Source organism: Aplidium turbinatum, chromosome 3, assembly GCF_918807975.1.
Source record: "Aplidium turbinatum chromosome 3, kaAplTurb1.1, whole genome shotgun sequence".
In the NCBI taxonomy this organism is placed as follows: domain Eukaryota; kingdom Metazoa; phylum Chordata; class Ascidiacea; order Aplousobranchia; family Polyclinidae; genus Aplidium; species Aplidium turbinatum.
The window spans coordinates 3,763,902-3,780,476 of NC_137474.1; positions in this window are offsets into that span (position 1 = coordinate 3,763,902).

A 16,575-nucleotide genomic window follows, 5' to 3' on the forward strand; every position below is an offset into this window, starting at 1 on the left:
AGGCTGCATGAAACTAGCGCAATGTGACCGTATAATTTGACAAACAAATTGAATAGAATGTAAATGAGAAATAATGGTAGGCACTTTAACATGCAGATATCCAATCCAGCACGAACCAATCAGAAGCTACGCTTTTTATGACGTCATCAAGATTGCGTTTGGGAAGAATAAAGGAAAAACGCAAATTCTAGCTAAATTAAATCATCGCTTTGCCATCGGTTGGCTTGGCGCATTGGGTTAGGGCGGTAGTAGTCATTACACTGACGTGGGTTTGATTCCCATCTCTGCTATAGCTCTTTTTTCTTCTGTAATTACCAAACAAAGTTCAAAGTAATAATTAATTCTCTGGCTGAATGCTGGAATGGTCACAATAACAGATAACGTAGCATCTCATTGGTTGGATTGGATACGCGCGTGGATTATTAGAAATCTGCTTGTTAAAGTGCCTACCAGAAATAATTGAGTGTAACCGAATAACACAATAGGTCAATAATGTTTTCTTCAAATTAAATTTAACAAATCAAATCCAGGCGACGTATTATTACAAAGTTTGAGCCCAAAATAACAATTTATGACACTTTTCCACTGACATAAAGCAACAAAATTTAAATTCAATTAAAAAAAATCAAACACTTTGCATTGAAATAAAAGCAAGAAAAAAAACAACTTTTGTCGATTTAGGCTAAGTGCGATTGATCAAAACTTGTCTGGCAGCCCTGCTTAAAAACTGACTAGGCTTGATTGCTGGCCAACGTTCGATTTTTATGTCAAAAACTAAGTAATTTATCATTAAAAACTCTTGCGCTGGTTTAATTAAATTGATTTATACCGATACAACACACACTAATGCAGAAAAGTTAAAAAAAACAACTGAATTTAAAACAAAAAATTTTAGGACAAACTTTGAACCGATTTGACAGTGGGCAGCAAACAAGATGTTACACAATAGAATAGAATGTAAAACAATTAATCCACATGGCTTACTAATCGTTGTTTGATAAATTTTCTACCGTACTGTACTTCAATTGCTTCACTGGATAATCATTAATTTCCTCATCTCTATTCTTCCAAAGCTGAGGCTGGCGAGTCAATTGCTTGTTTGCTGGCATCCCCCAAGGGTCAGTCCTTGGTCCTTTGTTATTTTTATTATATGTGAACGATTTACCTACTGCGTCCTCTTTCATGACCACTCTTTTTGCGGATGACACCAGCCTAAACATGACACACCATAATTTGACTTGCCTAGAACAACAAGCCAATGAAGAAATAAAAAAGATTGATGTATGGATGAGAACCAATAAATTATCGATTAATTACACTAAAACTAATTTTATGACCATTTGTAGAAATCCTCCTGTTGCAAAATCGTTCTCTCTCACCTTAAACGGCCAAAGCATTAACAAAACTGATCAAGTAAAATATCTTGGAGTAACGATGGACCACAGATTGAACTGGAACGCCCATATCTCTGACCTTTGCACAAAATTGAGTAAAGTATGTGGCATTGCTTACAAAATCAGATACTATGTCCCATTATCCACATTACGATTAATTTACTTTTCATTATTTAAATCAAATCTTCAATATTCGATAATTAATTGGGGTAGGGCCAACAAAACGTTAGTACACAAGGTGGAAGTGATTCAGAACAAATTTATTAGAGCGTGTTTGTTTGGTGACAGGAAAACTTCGACGACCTACATGTACAGCAAATTTCAGGTATTAAAAGTGAGTGACCTTGCAAAGCTGGCATATGCACAGTTCATGTTCAAGTACGAAAATAATTTTTTGCCAGCATGTTTCTCTGGCTACTTTGTTAAATTAGACGACATACATCAACATGATACAAGACATAAGGCTAAAACCAGATTTTTTCTTCCCAGGTTTGAAACAAACTTTGGCAAAAAAACACTCCATTTCTTGTGTGTGCAAGTGTGGAGTGAAATTTCACACGATATAAAAGAGTTACCGTTCCATTGCTTTAAAAAAAATCTCAAAAACCAACTGTTACATGAATATACATGCGTACCTTAAGTGCTCAATACAAAGGATAACTTACCTTTACAGTAGGCCTATATCATCATATCGTACTTATTAATCTTTGTTCTCTACAGTTATTAGTATCAAATTGCCCTGTTTTTGTATGCTTCACATAAAAATTGTTGCAATTCGGTGGTGGTATCCACGTTTTTCTTCGTTATTTCAGAAAAACTTTCGCAAGTGCTGTAGCCTACGTCGAAAGTAACCGCACATCATTAGCCAATCTTTAAAAACATTGTGTTCTATTTCTCTTGCCTTCAATCGCACTTTTTCTGTTGGTCGTCACCGCTTCGAATTTTTATGTCTATTGTTGGAAGTTTTTACGTAATTTAACGAGGAAAGTAACCGCTCACACATTATTGGCCAATTTTTTAAAATATTGCGTGTTTTATTTTATTTTTTCTTGCCTTCAATCGCACTGCAGTATATAACCTGGTGAAATTTTATTTTGTATGTTATTCGCTCTGAGGATGCGCATTGTCATGGTGCGCGAAACGTCAGTGAAGCAATAAACCATCTTGTTTGTTGTTAATTTTACTTTCAATTTCATCAGATGAACGTAGCAACTAGTGCTAGAAACGTAGCCTATTATAGCACACAATCACTAATTATTGGTGGTTGGTCAATTCTTGGTCGTTGGTTTGAATCTTCATCCTCGGCTTACTCAGTCTGAGAATGCAGATTCAAACCAACAGTAGTTGTTTTTCAATCTCAGTGGCGAACCCTTTTTATTCAATGAAGTAGTGTGCCTGCCTCTGCACACTAGTGTGTATGAATGTGTAGTTAGATTTACTGTGATGGGGTGGTGGCTGACTAGATGACTGCTTATGGTCTTTCGCTACCATCCTGATTGCGCCATAATCTAACCAACAGTTGTACAATGCATTGTTTTGACAATTACATTTTACTCTGATTATTTGTTAATATATGGCGCTGTTAAAACAAAATAAATTGACTTGACTTGACTACATGCGGCAACCGCAGACTTGGATTCTTGATATGGGCTTCTTTGAATTGTTCTGTCTTTGCGAATTCTTTATCAATTTCGAAATTTTTTAGACTGAAATGACCACAATTAAATTTCTTTCTTAATTTGTCTAAAATTAGCTATTCTCCAGGCTTAAGTTTTTCTTTAATCCAATTTATATATTTAGACCTAGAGAGCAAAATGTTTGCTGCTAACTTTGTAAAAAGGGCGGGAAAAAGGTACTACTACTACGTGCGACTGTTACGAGACTAGAGACATGAGATAGATTCAGCAGAGAGAAAGTACAATAAAGTGGTCTGTGTGTAATCTATTAAAGTGTGGTAGGCTATATCTAAGTTAATCAAACAGAAATACAACAATGGCGACGAGGATTTAAGTGAAGATGGCTAAACAAGTTACTGTAGCCCGAAGCAACCCGCTGGTCTGCGAACTAGGCAGTCTCAAATCGTTTCAAGTGCAAGGTGATCCACATGGTTTAGGACAAAAATGGAAGCAGTGGAAAAGGTCATTTTCTCTTTTTACAGTCAGTAAAGGAATCGCAGAGGATAAACAAAAGCAAGCGTTGTTGTTACACACAGCTGGAGAAGAGGTTCAAGAAGTTTATTTCAGCCTCGTGGACGAAAATGACGACAGTAAGTCTTTTAACGATACTCTAGCAATTTTGGATGAGTACTTTTGGCCTAAATGTAATGTTCCTTTTGAAAGATACAAGTTTCGGCAGCTGACGCAAGCCCAAGACGAGACCATTGACAAATTTATTTGCCGTTTGCGCCAGCAAGCAACGTTGTGTGAATTTGGAACCAATAGAGATGACTACATTCGAGATCAAGTTATTGAAAAATGTGCTTCTAACATATTGAGAAGGAAGTTGCTCGAAAAAAATAATCTAGTTTTGAATGATGCAATAGTTATGGCAAAAGCTCATGAAGATGTCGAAAATCAATTAAAGACAATGCAGCCTACGTCATCAGTTCATGTCAACGAAGTGCGCCACCCAGAGCATCGACGCGCATTGCCTTCAATTAAGAAGGAAGGGAAAGTATGTTTTGCTTGTGGTAAAACTGGACATTTTAAGTTTGATCAACAATGCCCAGCAAGAGGCAAGCAATGTAACAAATGTGGCAAAGTCGGACATTTTGCTTTACAATGTCGAACACGGTCCCGAACGAATAGATGTGTGACGTCACAATATCCTTCTGACGTCAAGATGAATCGAAGTACGCCGTCGCGGAGACCAGTGCAGCGCAAGTCCAATACCAATACATTAGAGGAAGAAGAAGGAAAGACTTTTATTTTCGCAGAAAACGAGGAGAGCAACAAAGAAGTTTTCAACTTACAAGGGACACGTAAGAACTCTTGTACAATAACTTTGAAAGTTGGTGGTGTAAAATTATCTGATGTTTTGATCGATTCAGGTGCTGCCAGTAATGTGATTACTGTGATTAGTAAAGATACTTGGGAATGGTTAAAATGTCGTAATGTTGTTGCCCAATGTTGGAAATCAGCTAAATCTTTGTATTCATATGGGAGTACTACACCGTTACCTACACTAAGTACTTTTACTGCAGAAGTAATTTGTGAGGATACTAACTGTGCTTGTGTAACTGATTTTATTGTAGTTAACTGTGATGCACCTAGTCTTTTAAGTAGAGATACTGCAGAAAAATTGAGTGTATTGCGTATTGGCGCTTCACGTGTAAACAATCTGTGTAATGATGTTTTTGATAGTTACCCTAAACTGTTTAATGGGGTGGGACTTTTAAAAAATTATGAATTAAAGTTACACATTGACACATCGGTAAAGCCCGTAGCTCAACCAGTACGTAAAGTTCCATTTCAACTTAGGGGTAAAGTTGAGTGCAAATTGCAAGACCTACTCGACGCAGACATCATTGAAGAAGTTCCCGAGGGACCTACAGGTTGGGTTTCACCCGTTGTTATTATCCCAAAGCCAGATGGGGATGTACGATTGTGTGTAAACATGCGTCGAGCGAATGAAGCAATCATCCGGGAACGACATCCCATTCCAACAATTGAAGATTTGTTGCATCGAATGAATGGTAGCACTATGTTTAGTAAACTCGATTTAAAGTGGGGTTTCCATCAAATTATGTTAGAGCCAGAAAGTCGTTACATCACAACATTTGTGACGCATAAAGGACTGTATCGCTATAAACGTTTGATGTTTGGAATCAATTCCGCTCCAGAGAAGTACCAAAAGATTCTGTGCGATGTGTTGAAGAAATGTCAAGGAGTAGCTGTTCCAGACGGTTGTTCGCCTGGTCAAACGTCATATAAAAACCGTTCAAATCTACTGAATATTACGTCATGGAAATTCCTAAAACATGAGCCAAAATTGCGCCATCGTTCGTAAGACCTGTGTCAAACCCGTTGAAACCTGTTTAAACATGAAATGTTGCGTCGCGCTAACTGCTGGCGTGCCTTTGAGTTATCACAAATTTTTCTGATTCATTCTCGAAGTTGTTTGTTGGAAGTCGGTCGCACATTTAACTGGTTTATTTGGTGCTTGCTAGCTGGACAAATTCTCCGTCTTTTATCCAAGTAATCTGTATCGTAGTGACAGTTTTTTAGAGGTGTAAGGCATTGCATCTCGATTTCGATAGCCGCGGGCTAATTTTACAGGAATACACTTATTGAATAGACGTTTCAAGAAGTGTTTCTTTCTCGGTCGATACATACAGACGAACGGATTCGGGAATCTTATGTTACAATTTTCCCACGAAGAGATTATGGTTTACCGCTGTGACCATAAAAAATAAAAGACGAGTTCTTGTTAGCTGGTGGGCCAAGAAGCACTTGAAGGCATAAAAATAAAAGACGAGTTCTTGTTAGCTGGTGGGCCAAGAAGCACTTGAAGGCATAAAAATAAAAGACGATTTTTGTCAGTTGGTAGGTCAAGAAGAAATTAAAGCAAAAAAAAAATAAAAGCCGATTTTTGTTAGCGGGTAGGCCAAGAAGCACTTGAAGGCATAAAAATAAACGACGTGTTTGTTGTCAGCTAGTGCAGAAGAACTACTTAGAAGTACAAGAAATATTAAAAGAAGATTTGTTGGTTGGTAGTCTACACTCTTACAGAAGCAAAGAAAATTAAAGACATTTCTTCTCAGTTTTGTACTGAAGAAAAATAACTTTGACATTCATTGGCAAGAAAGAAGATTAAAAGACAATCCATCTGTGCTTGTAGATTCAAGTGGAAGAATCCAAGCAAGTTTTGTGGACTTTTGGACTTCATATACTCGTACAGCTACGGTATCGTGCATTTAAATTCTTTTTTGTATTTTTACGGTCTTTGCAGTTAAGTTTTTTATAACTACTGTAGCCTAATAAATTTGTGTGTTTGTGTAACTTAATTTTTGTTTTTTGTTAAATTTAGCCCCAACATTTAATATGTCTACACTCGGTGGCGACAAGGACTCGACCGCCGTAGACTCGACTGAGTTTAAGCCTGATGATGTTCTTTGCGGTCGGGCAGGCCATTCTGGGGAGGGAACCAGTAACGATGAGGCTAAGTCAGTTCGAGAGGCCCGGCATCTTAGAAGGGATATTTTGACTGAAATTGGGAAACTTTCTGTAGCCCTAGGTTCTTTGAGTGATAAGCAGGCAGGGGCGCCGGAACGATTTGTGACTGGGGGGGCAAGATTACGAAAAAAGGGCACTTTTGTTTACTAAAAGGCCATTTTTTTTTTCAAGTTTTAAGATAAAATATAGCAATACTGGTAATGCGGTGTACAAAGAAGGGCACCATGTTATGTTATAATGATGTAACCTACTGTCAAGCCTTAAAACAGCCTGCGGCCATGGCCGCTAAGTAGTGCTTGAATGACCGCCGGTGCTACCTCCTCAATCGTGCAAAGTTTGGCCGCCAGTCTCTTCTAGACAATTATTTAATTTTGCAATAGAATGATCGTGGATTAACTGTCGAAAACATGTAGTATCAAAGAGTGACGCAAAATTAGGTCAGCGCGTCATAGCCTAATCGCCACTGTTGCATTGTGCGGGAATATTTGTTATTGATGGAATATATCCATCTGCGATCGCCAGCGTTGTAAGTCTTATTTGAAATTCCCGACGTTTATTTTAACAAAGTGTTAATCCGAAGTGCTAATTTACATCGGCTGGCAATATTGTTTTTATGTCGATTCGATGTTGTCGGACATTGAACAGTTGTTAAAAAGGAGTACTAAGTTAGTTGACATCCGAGGGGAAAACATTTTTTGATCATATTTTGCAAAAATTATGCTTCTTTTAGTAATGTCCTTCACATCATTGAAATACTTATTACCTTGCCGTCATCGTCAACACAGTCATGTCGAACGTTGTTTTTCGTTGCTACAAATAATTCTAGGGGAGTGGCGAACTTCTTTAAAATTAGCCACATTGGAGACACTCGTTTGAATAGTAGGCTACTGGATTACAATCCCGATAAAGCAGTTATTGCGTGGTGCAACGATTCTATTGTAGGACATCGCCCAGCCCAAGACTTCAACAACGCTAAGTGATCATTTTAGCATTGTTGCAAGTTTAATTCTATTTACTTGTGCTATCGTTATTTTTATTGTGTATTTTGGCCTCAAAGCATGCAGATTTGGCCCCCGAGAAGGATCTCCCGGTAGGCCACGATGGCTGCCGAAAAAAAAACGAGTTTTAAGGCCTGTACTGTGTTGCAAAATTTTGTGCCGTAAATATTATTTTGAGGCAAAAATGAAAGATTATATAATTAGGCTAAAAGCGAATAGCAGAAATTGTTAGGCTATATTGCAAAATGTGCAGTAGCTTACATGACTTTAAAAGGGCACCATTGCCTCCCCTGCCCCTCCATCTGCAGAAAAATTGAGGGCAGAGGGGGGGCATCCGCCCCCCCTGCCCCCCCGCTTCCGGCGCCCCTGTAAGCAGGAACTGTTAATTTTTAGATCTAAGTTATCTACTTTAGAAGAGAAATTACGGCATTTCCATGCTCTTTTGACTAAAATCTTTAACTCTGCAATCTTGGCAGAACTTCGTGATAGGGTAGATCCCGAATTTAACTCGTTAAAAAATAACTTTGAACAAAAAGAAAGTGAGTTCTCAGATATGTTGGATGCTGACATACATCCTGAGGATAGCGCCTCAAATGTAAGCATTGGGATGTCTAGGACTTCGTCTCGGATAGTGGCACAAATTAACCTGCAGCTAAGACGAGAGGAGCTCCAGATACAAGCTGAGGCCATTCGAGCTGAGGCTGCCGCGAAAGCTGAGGCCGAAGCGAGAGCTGCTGAGGCTGCCGCGAGAGCTGAGGCCATACGAACTGAGGCTGCCGCGAGAGCTGAGGCCATTCGAGCTGAGGCAGCCGCGAGAGCTGCTGAGTTTGCACTCAAAGACGCTCAGTTGAGGGCTGAACAACGTAAAGAGGTAGTTTTAGCTGAATATCGATCAGAGGTGGGCTCTCGGCGTAGCTCTAAGAAGGGCTCTTCTAGGCATTCCAGAAATGAACATCAATCGCAGTTTAATTTACATAACCTTTTCCAAACGCCCGTTCAACCTGTGAGTAGACCAGGGCAATCCACACGTTTTCCAGCTGTTTCAGGAGGTCTCGGGGCCGCGGCTAAGGGTCTTCCGAATGCTGTAGAGCCAAAGTCTGCGAATTACAACCGAACTCCTCCCCCAGAGCGTACTGGTCACGGGGCCGTCATTAGTAGTAATGCTTTGCCCCCTTCACAGTTTTCTGCGCCGCTAGGTTTTGATCGCCCAGCTACACGTAATTTGGGTGGTTGTGAGAGGCGTATCGCGTCTCCTGATTTTAACGTGTGTGAGGATCGTGATCGGGCTGTGCACGTGACTGAGCCCACTCAGCCCCTTAAGGGATATAGCTTGTCTTCTCCCGCTAAATCGAGTTCTCAACAGCAGGATTGCTTTTTGGAATACCAAAATAGTAGGACGTTTTTCGATAAGGCGGCCTTGATTGGTTACGATGGTAATAATATGCCATTTATCTTCTTTAAAAATCGTGTTACGGCCTTAATGGCAGCTTCGCCCTTTAAGGGGACTTGTTTGACTTTGTTACAAGCAGCTTGTGTTAGGACAGCTGCGCAAACGATTGCTAATTTGGTTTCTGACACCCCTGGCTTGTCAGAGGAAGACAGGATAGAAATGTCGTTAGCTCGCTTGTCCCAGCGTTTTGGGGTTCGTGGAGGTCTTTTTGCAGAACCGGAAATTAGAAAGTATCGCTATGGTAGCAAATTGACTTCGACCTCTTCCAGTGATCTGAAAGAGTTTAAAGATGAATTATCGCAGTGTTTGCTTTACGCGAAAGCTTATGGTCAGCGTGACAAATTGGAAGGACGTTTTGTTTCGGATTTGGCTAAGCGACTCCCGTTTGACGCTAAGCAGCGTTATCTTGACTTTTTAGGTGATCAGTATGGTGGCACTGATGAGCTTACTTTTCAGAGTTTGTTTGAATTTGTAGTACGGGAGGAAACGCGTAAGTCGACTGATTTTAGCATTATGCTAATGGGCGATTCTGGTGAGTCGCAGCATTTTAAAAAGTTTGGCAAAGGAAAATTGCCTTCATGTCCGGTTAGGCAGACGTCCGTAAAACCCCATGATGATGTGATGTCAGGGAGTTCGCAGTACTCGACTGTTGTTGGCGCACCGCGCGGTGGTGAGGCTAGACGTAAAGACCTGCCGGCATGCATTTGTTGTTCGTCACGTGGTCAAGTTGAATATCATTTTTTGTCTAATTGTAAAGAATTTTTGCGCTTGACACCTAAAGATCGGAGAGATGTCATTGTGAAAGCTGGCAAATGCTTGAATTGTTTGCGCCAGCATATGGTTAGGGATTGCGTTCATGCAAATAACTGTCGTAAGTGTGGGCCTAACAACGATAGGAAACACTATTTTCTTCTGCATGATTTTTATGTGACGTCACGTGATTCTCTGGATTCGGTCGGCAAAGATGATGCTCGTGCCAGAGTTCCTGTGCGTAATGTTAAGATTGGAAATGTTAAAGCAGCTTTTAACCGCGTTACTGCTGCTCGTGTTTTGAATCCAATGACTGGCAAATCGAAGTTGGTGTATTGTCAGCATGATCCTGGTTCGCAGTTGACGTTTGTTTCGAGTGATTTGGTGTGTGAACTTGATCTTAAACCGTACGATAAAGCGTCGTTTAAAATGGATACCCTGGCTGGTCAGAAAGCTACTTGTGCTAACCTTGTCAAACTCAACATCCAGTCGTTAGAGACAGATGAACTGTTTTGTGATATAACCTCGGTGGTTAACCCAGCTTGGGCTGATGATGTTAAAACTTTACCGCATAAACAAGATTTAAATGGTTTCCGTCATTTTCATGACGTGAATATGTTTCATTTGAATGATTGTAGTACTGTAGATGTACTGATTGGCAACGACAACGCTTATTTGATGTGTGCAAAAGAAGAGCGTGTTGGTGAAAATCGTAGTGAACCGCATGCTTTACTCACTCCTCTCGGCTGGTTGGCTTGTGGTGGTAAGTCACCCTTAGATGAAAGCGTTGCTAACGTGTGCAGAGTGCAGACGTCTTCAGAGTCGGATGTCATCTCTGGCTTTTAGCTTAAAATTGAGTCTCGCGATATGGAAATAGCAGACCTGAATAAAGTCATTCAGGATTTGACCTTGCAAAATGAAACCTGTGAATTGTCTCGCAATGACATTTTGGCTAGAGAACTTGTTGAACCGAATATTGAGTTGAAAGATGGTCGATTTGAGATACCTGTTCCGTTGAAGGAAGATATTGATCTACCTAACAATTTTGTGTTGGCGTCAGATAGAGTTGCTGCTTTAAGGAAGAAGACTTTAAAACAACCTGAACTTCGTGATTTCCTTACTGACACCATGAAAGATCTTAAATCAAATGGCTATATTGAGCGTACTGGTGAAGCAGGAAATGTCAAGGGATTTGAATGGTATTTACCATACTTTGTTACGTCACAATTAAAAAAGCGCATTGTTTACGATGGCAAGTCTGAATTTCGAGGAACTTGTGTTAATGATGTAATGTTTTCGGGTCCTGACTTGTTAAACCCTCTGGTAGATGTTTTGGCTAGATTTCGGCTTGGTAGATTTGGTCTCATGGCTGATGTGACTAAATGCTTCTTTCAAATAAAGTTACCCGAGTTGATAGAATCAGCTGAATTTCACAACGCCCTGAGACAGAGAGAGATAAACTGGGAATTTATACCTCCGTATGCTCCGGCGCAAGGTGGCGCCTGGGAGGCAATGGTTAAACAATTTAAAATTGCATTTTTTCACATTTTGGACTCTTCAAGTCGTAAGCCCAATTTTATTGAACTGCTTACAGGCAGTGCCGTTCGGATCGTGAACGAACACCCTTTGGTACCTTTGAGTGACGACCCTAGGGATTTTACTGTCATCACCCCTGCCTCACTTTTGACCCCATACTTAGACCCATACTGTGCTGTTGGGCAACCACATGATCGTGACCAACTAAGAAGGGATTATCGGTTCAATTTGTCACTTTCTCAGCAGTTTTGGAGTAAATGGATCGATTTTTACTTGCCAGATCTTCAGGGCCGAAAAAAATGGCTAAAAATGGCCGAGAATTTGGAGCCTGGTCAACTTGTAGTGGTAGGTTCTCTCCAGGACATTGGTAAACGTGGGAAGTATCAACTTGGGAGGGTGCATGAGGTAGTTCCACAAATTAGGAAAGGGAAACCTGTGGTTCGTAGAGCTAAAGTTGCCGTCTGCAACTATGATGAGAGTACGGGGAAAGTGAAAGTAGACTATGTGTTGAGGGATATTTCGTGCCTCGCCCCCGTAAAGAACACCTAAGTGTTAGGGTTTAAGCCTGGTTTTGTCTGCGGTGGCCGATCCTTGTCTGAGCCCAGAACAGTCGGTTATTATCGCAACCATTGTATATAGCGTCATTTTTTGCGTGTACCTACTACCTATGGTACCAATTTCATGTATCGTCGTGTTTATTCTTATTGCTGTTCATTCTTTGCATGCCCTTTGTATTTGCGTATTAACTTAAACGTGAGTGATTAAAACAATTTGTGTATCATGTGTTTTTATTCATTGGCTCACAATTGTCGTCAATTCTTTTTTAGTTATGCCATGTCAGACTGTCATAACTAGGGGCCGCTATGTTCCAGACCCTTGTTCGCCTGGTCAAACGTCATATAAAAACCGTTCAAGTCTACTGAATATTACGTCATGGAAATTCCTAAAACATGAGCCAAAATTGCACCATCGTTCGTAAGACCTGTGTCAAACCTGTTGAAACCTGTTTAAACATGAAATGTTGCGTCGCGCTAACTGCTGGCGTGCCTTTGAGTTATCACAAATTTTTCTGATTCATTCTCGAAGTTGTTTGTTGGAAGTCGGTCGCACATTTAACTGGTTTATTTGGTGCTTGCTAGCTGGACAAATTCTCCGTCTTTTATCCAAGTAATCTGTATCGTAGTGACAGTTTTTTAGAGGTGTAAGGCATTGCATCTCGATTTCGATAGCCGCGGGCTAATTTTACAGGAATACACTTATTGAATAGACGTTTCAAGAAGTGTTTCTTTCTCGGTCGATACATACAGACGAACGGATTCGGGAATCTTATGTTACAATTTTCCCACGAAGAGATTATGGTTTACCGCTGTGACCAGTAGCCAACATCACAGACGATGTAATTGTGTACGAGAAGAACAAAGAAGAACACGACCAAAGATTGATTAATGTTTTAGAAAAACTACAGGAAGCCAGATTAACCTTGAACAAACATAAATGCCAATTTCGTTTACCGAAGCTGACGTTTTTTGGACACAATCTGAGCAAGCAAGGTGTCAGTCCTAGCGAGGAAAAAGTCGCAGCAATACTGAATGCAGAACCACCGAAAACTTCAAGTGAAGCAAGATCCTTTATGGGATTGGTTCAATACTCTTCTAAATTTATTCCAAATCTTGCTACGATCGCTAGGCCTATACTTGATCTGACAAAGAAAGAAGTTAAATTTAAGTGGAAGCAGGAGCAGCAACAAGCTTTTGAACAGCTGAAATCATTGATGACCAAAGCTAATGCATTAGCATTTTTCCGAACCGATTGCAAGACGCGCATTATTGCAGATGCATCACCAGTCGGTTTAGAAGCTGTTCTTACACAGCTACAGGATGGGCTATGACGCGTAATTGCCTATGCGTCAAGGAGTCTTTCTGACATTGAGAAGCGTTATAGCCAAACAGAAAAGGAAGCTTTAGGATTAGTTTGGGCATGTGAACGCTTTAATCTGTATGTGTTCGGGAAGGAATTTGAGCTGGAAACAGATCCTATGGATTTCTTGGACTTAACTTTTGGATTCTGTTTTTGCGCTATCTTATGGCTGCAGCAGACCTTGAGCATGGAAAATTAAAATCAAGAAAGCAGCAGTATACTTATTCAGGATGCAGTTTGTTACAAGTAAAAAATCTATCAAGTGGAAAGTACAGTTTAGAGAAAACAGCTTGGAATGAGTTATTAAAATTGAAAATCAACAGGATTAAGCCAACCAGGAGAGGAAAGAAAGCAGGAAAGTGTTTCAGAAGACCAATTTCAGTTGTATGCGCAAAGTCATCTGGTAGGCCTATAACTTCTCATCGAAAACAAAGTGACTTGAACTTAACTAATCTAATTCCAGTCCAACGTTTTCCCACTTCTAGTAAATTTCACTCCCCCTTAATTATTGGATGTTTAAATATAAGATCAATCAATAATAAATCACTTTCCTTAACTGACTTTATTTTTGACTCTAAAATTGATGTGTGTGCCCTGACTGAAACTTGGTTAGGAAGTTCAATTGATGGTCATGTGTTAAGTAACATCACTGCTAAAGGTTATGACATTTTGCATGTTCCCAGATCTCAAGGAAAGCGTGGTGGTGGTGTAGGTTTCTTGTACAATGTCTCTGCCAAACTTGACAAGAGTCAAATTTTTGCTAGCTATCAGTTTTCTCAGTTTGAAAATATGGAATGTATTTCAAAGCATGGTAATATTCCAGTATTAATTTGTGTAATTTATCGACCTCCTCCCTCCATAAAGAATGGATTTAAAACAAGCATATTTTTTAATGAGTGGTTTAACTATTTGGAACAATTGTCTTTATGTAATAATGAAATTATTGTTACTGAAGATATAAATTTGCATCTTGATAATATTGGTTCAGTGGATGTTGTGCAATTTAACAATATTTCATCTACATTTGGTTTGAAACAATTGATCAATGATCCAACTCATGCAAAAGGTCACACACTAGACTTCATGTTAGTGCGATGTCATACAAACATTGTTGTTGATAAACCACTAGTCATTGATCCATGTCTGACCAATGTTCAGGGTATTTTCTCCTCTGACCATTTTGCATTAATATTAAAAACAAATCTATACAAACCACCTCGTCCCAAGAAGCAAGTAAAATTTCGCAAATGGAAGAACATTATTGATATAAATTTTGCTTCTGATGTCTGTCTTGCTTTTCAATCTTTAAAATTGAACTGTTCTTGTGAAGAACTTGTAAAATTGTATAATTCAACTCTTAAATCTATTTCTAATGATCATGCTCCCATCTGCTCCCAATTGCTCACACTCAGAACAAAATCTCTCTGGTTTACTATGGAACTCAAGAAAGAAAAACAAATTCGAAAAAAGCTTGAACACAAATGGAGAAAAACTAAATTATCTATTTATCGAGATATTTACAAAAAACAATGCAAATATGTGAACATGTTAGTACTTAAGGCCAAAAAAAATTACTATCTTAAGCAAATCAGTGAAAGCAAAACTCCAAAACAATTCTTCAAATTTTCTAAAACATTGATGGGCAAAGATAACAGAAGTGTTCATCCAACTGGAAAGTCTGCTCAAGAAGTTGCTGAATCATTTAACCAATACTTTTCAAACAAAATTAGTTTAATTAGGAATACTCTTCCATGTCTTGACCATATAACTGGAGGAACTCAGTCAGCAGATCCTTGTAACCATAATCACATTGATTTTTCATTTTCTAGTTTTTTTGAAACGGACAAGACTGAAATTCTTAACATTTTAACTGCATTATCATCTGCATCTTGTGAACTGGATCCAGTACCCTCATGGCTCCTCAAAAAGCATTCATCATCTTTTCTGTCTATTCTGACCTCCATCGTAAACAAATCCTTGACAAGTGGTCTTGTTCCCCCAAAACTTAAACATGCCGTTGTTCGTCCACACTTAAAAAAGCCTAGTCTAGACAAAGAAGAGTTCAAGAACTATCGCCCTGTGTCCAATCTATCTTTTGTGTCAAAAATATTGGAAAAAGTAGTTGGCAGACAGTTAAATGATTTCTTAAACGTGCAAAATTTATTTGATATCAATCAATCTGCTTATCGTCAACATTACTCCACAGAAACAGCTTTACTAAAAATCCATAATGATATTGCTACCGTACTTGACTGTAATCACAGCGTTGTTCTACTTTCTCTTGATCTATCAGCTGCTTTTGATACCATTGATCACAAAATTCTTCTAAATCGTCTCAAATCAGATTTTGGCATTACAGGAATGGCACTTGACTGGTTCTCTTCTTATCTTTATGATCGAACTCAATCTGTAGCAATTGACAACTCAATGTCTTCTGCAACATTTCTTTCTTCTGGAGTTGCTCAGGGTTCTGTTCTCGGCCCTGTCCTGTTTTGCCTCTACATAAAACCTCTGTTTGACATCATAAAGCGACATGGGCTTTCATACCACTCATATGCTGATGATATACAATTGTATTTGCGTGTTACTGATGAAGATTCATTGTGTTGCATTAAGTAAAAATTCCAAAAATGTATGGTTGATATCTCAAATTGGATGTCTTATAATATGTTGAAACTGAATCAAGAAAAATGTGAGTTTATTGTATTTTCTCCGAAACGGTGTATTTCAAAGTTTAATGACATGACCCTTACCCTGAGTAATATCAATCTTTCTTCTTCTAACTCAATTAAATTGCTTGGTGTAACATTAAATCAACATTTGTGTTTAGAAAAATTTGTCAGTTCCACTGTGAAATCTTGCTTTTTTCATCTTAGAAATATTAGTTCCATCAGACAGTTTATTAATGTTGATGCTTGTAAAACTTTAACTCATGCACTTGTGACATCCAGGCTTGATTATTCAAATTCATCGTTAAATAACATTCCACATTGTACTATTTTGCATCTTCAAAGAGTTCAGAATGCTGCTGCTCGGCTAATTACTTTAACACGTAAACGTGAGCATATCACCCCTATACTAAAATCCCTGCATTGGCTTCCAGTATTGTATTGTATTCGCTTCAAAATATTACAATTTGGGTAGAGAGGTAACTCTTTTAAACCATAAACAGACATAACTCAGCAACAACACTACAACACTACATTTTTATAATGTTAAATGTAGTGTTGTTGCTGAGTTATGTCTGTTTATGGCTTCAAAATATGTCTATTGATTTATAAAGTTTTTCATGGTTTTGCTCCGAACTATCTGGACACTTTGCTTGTTCATTATAAACCTGCCAGAACTTTGCGTTC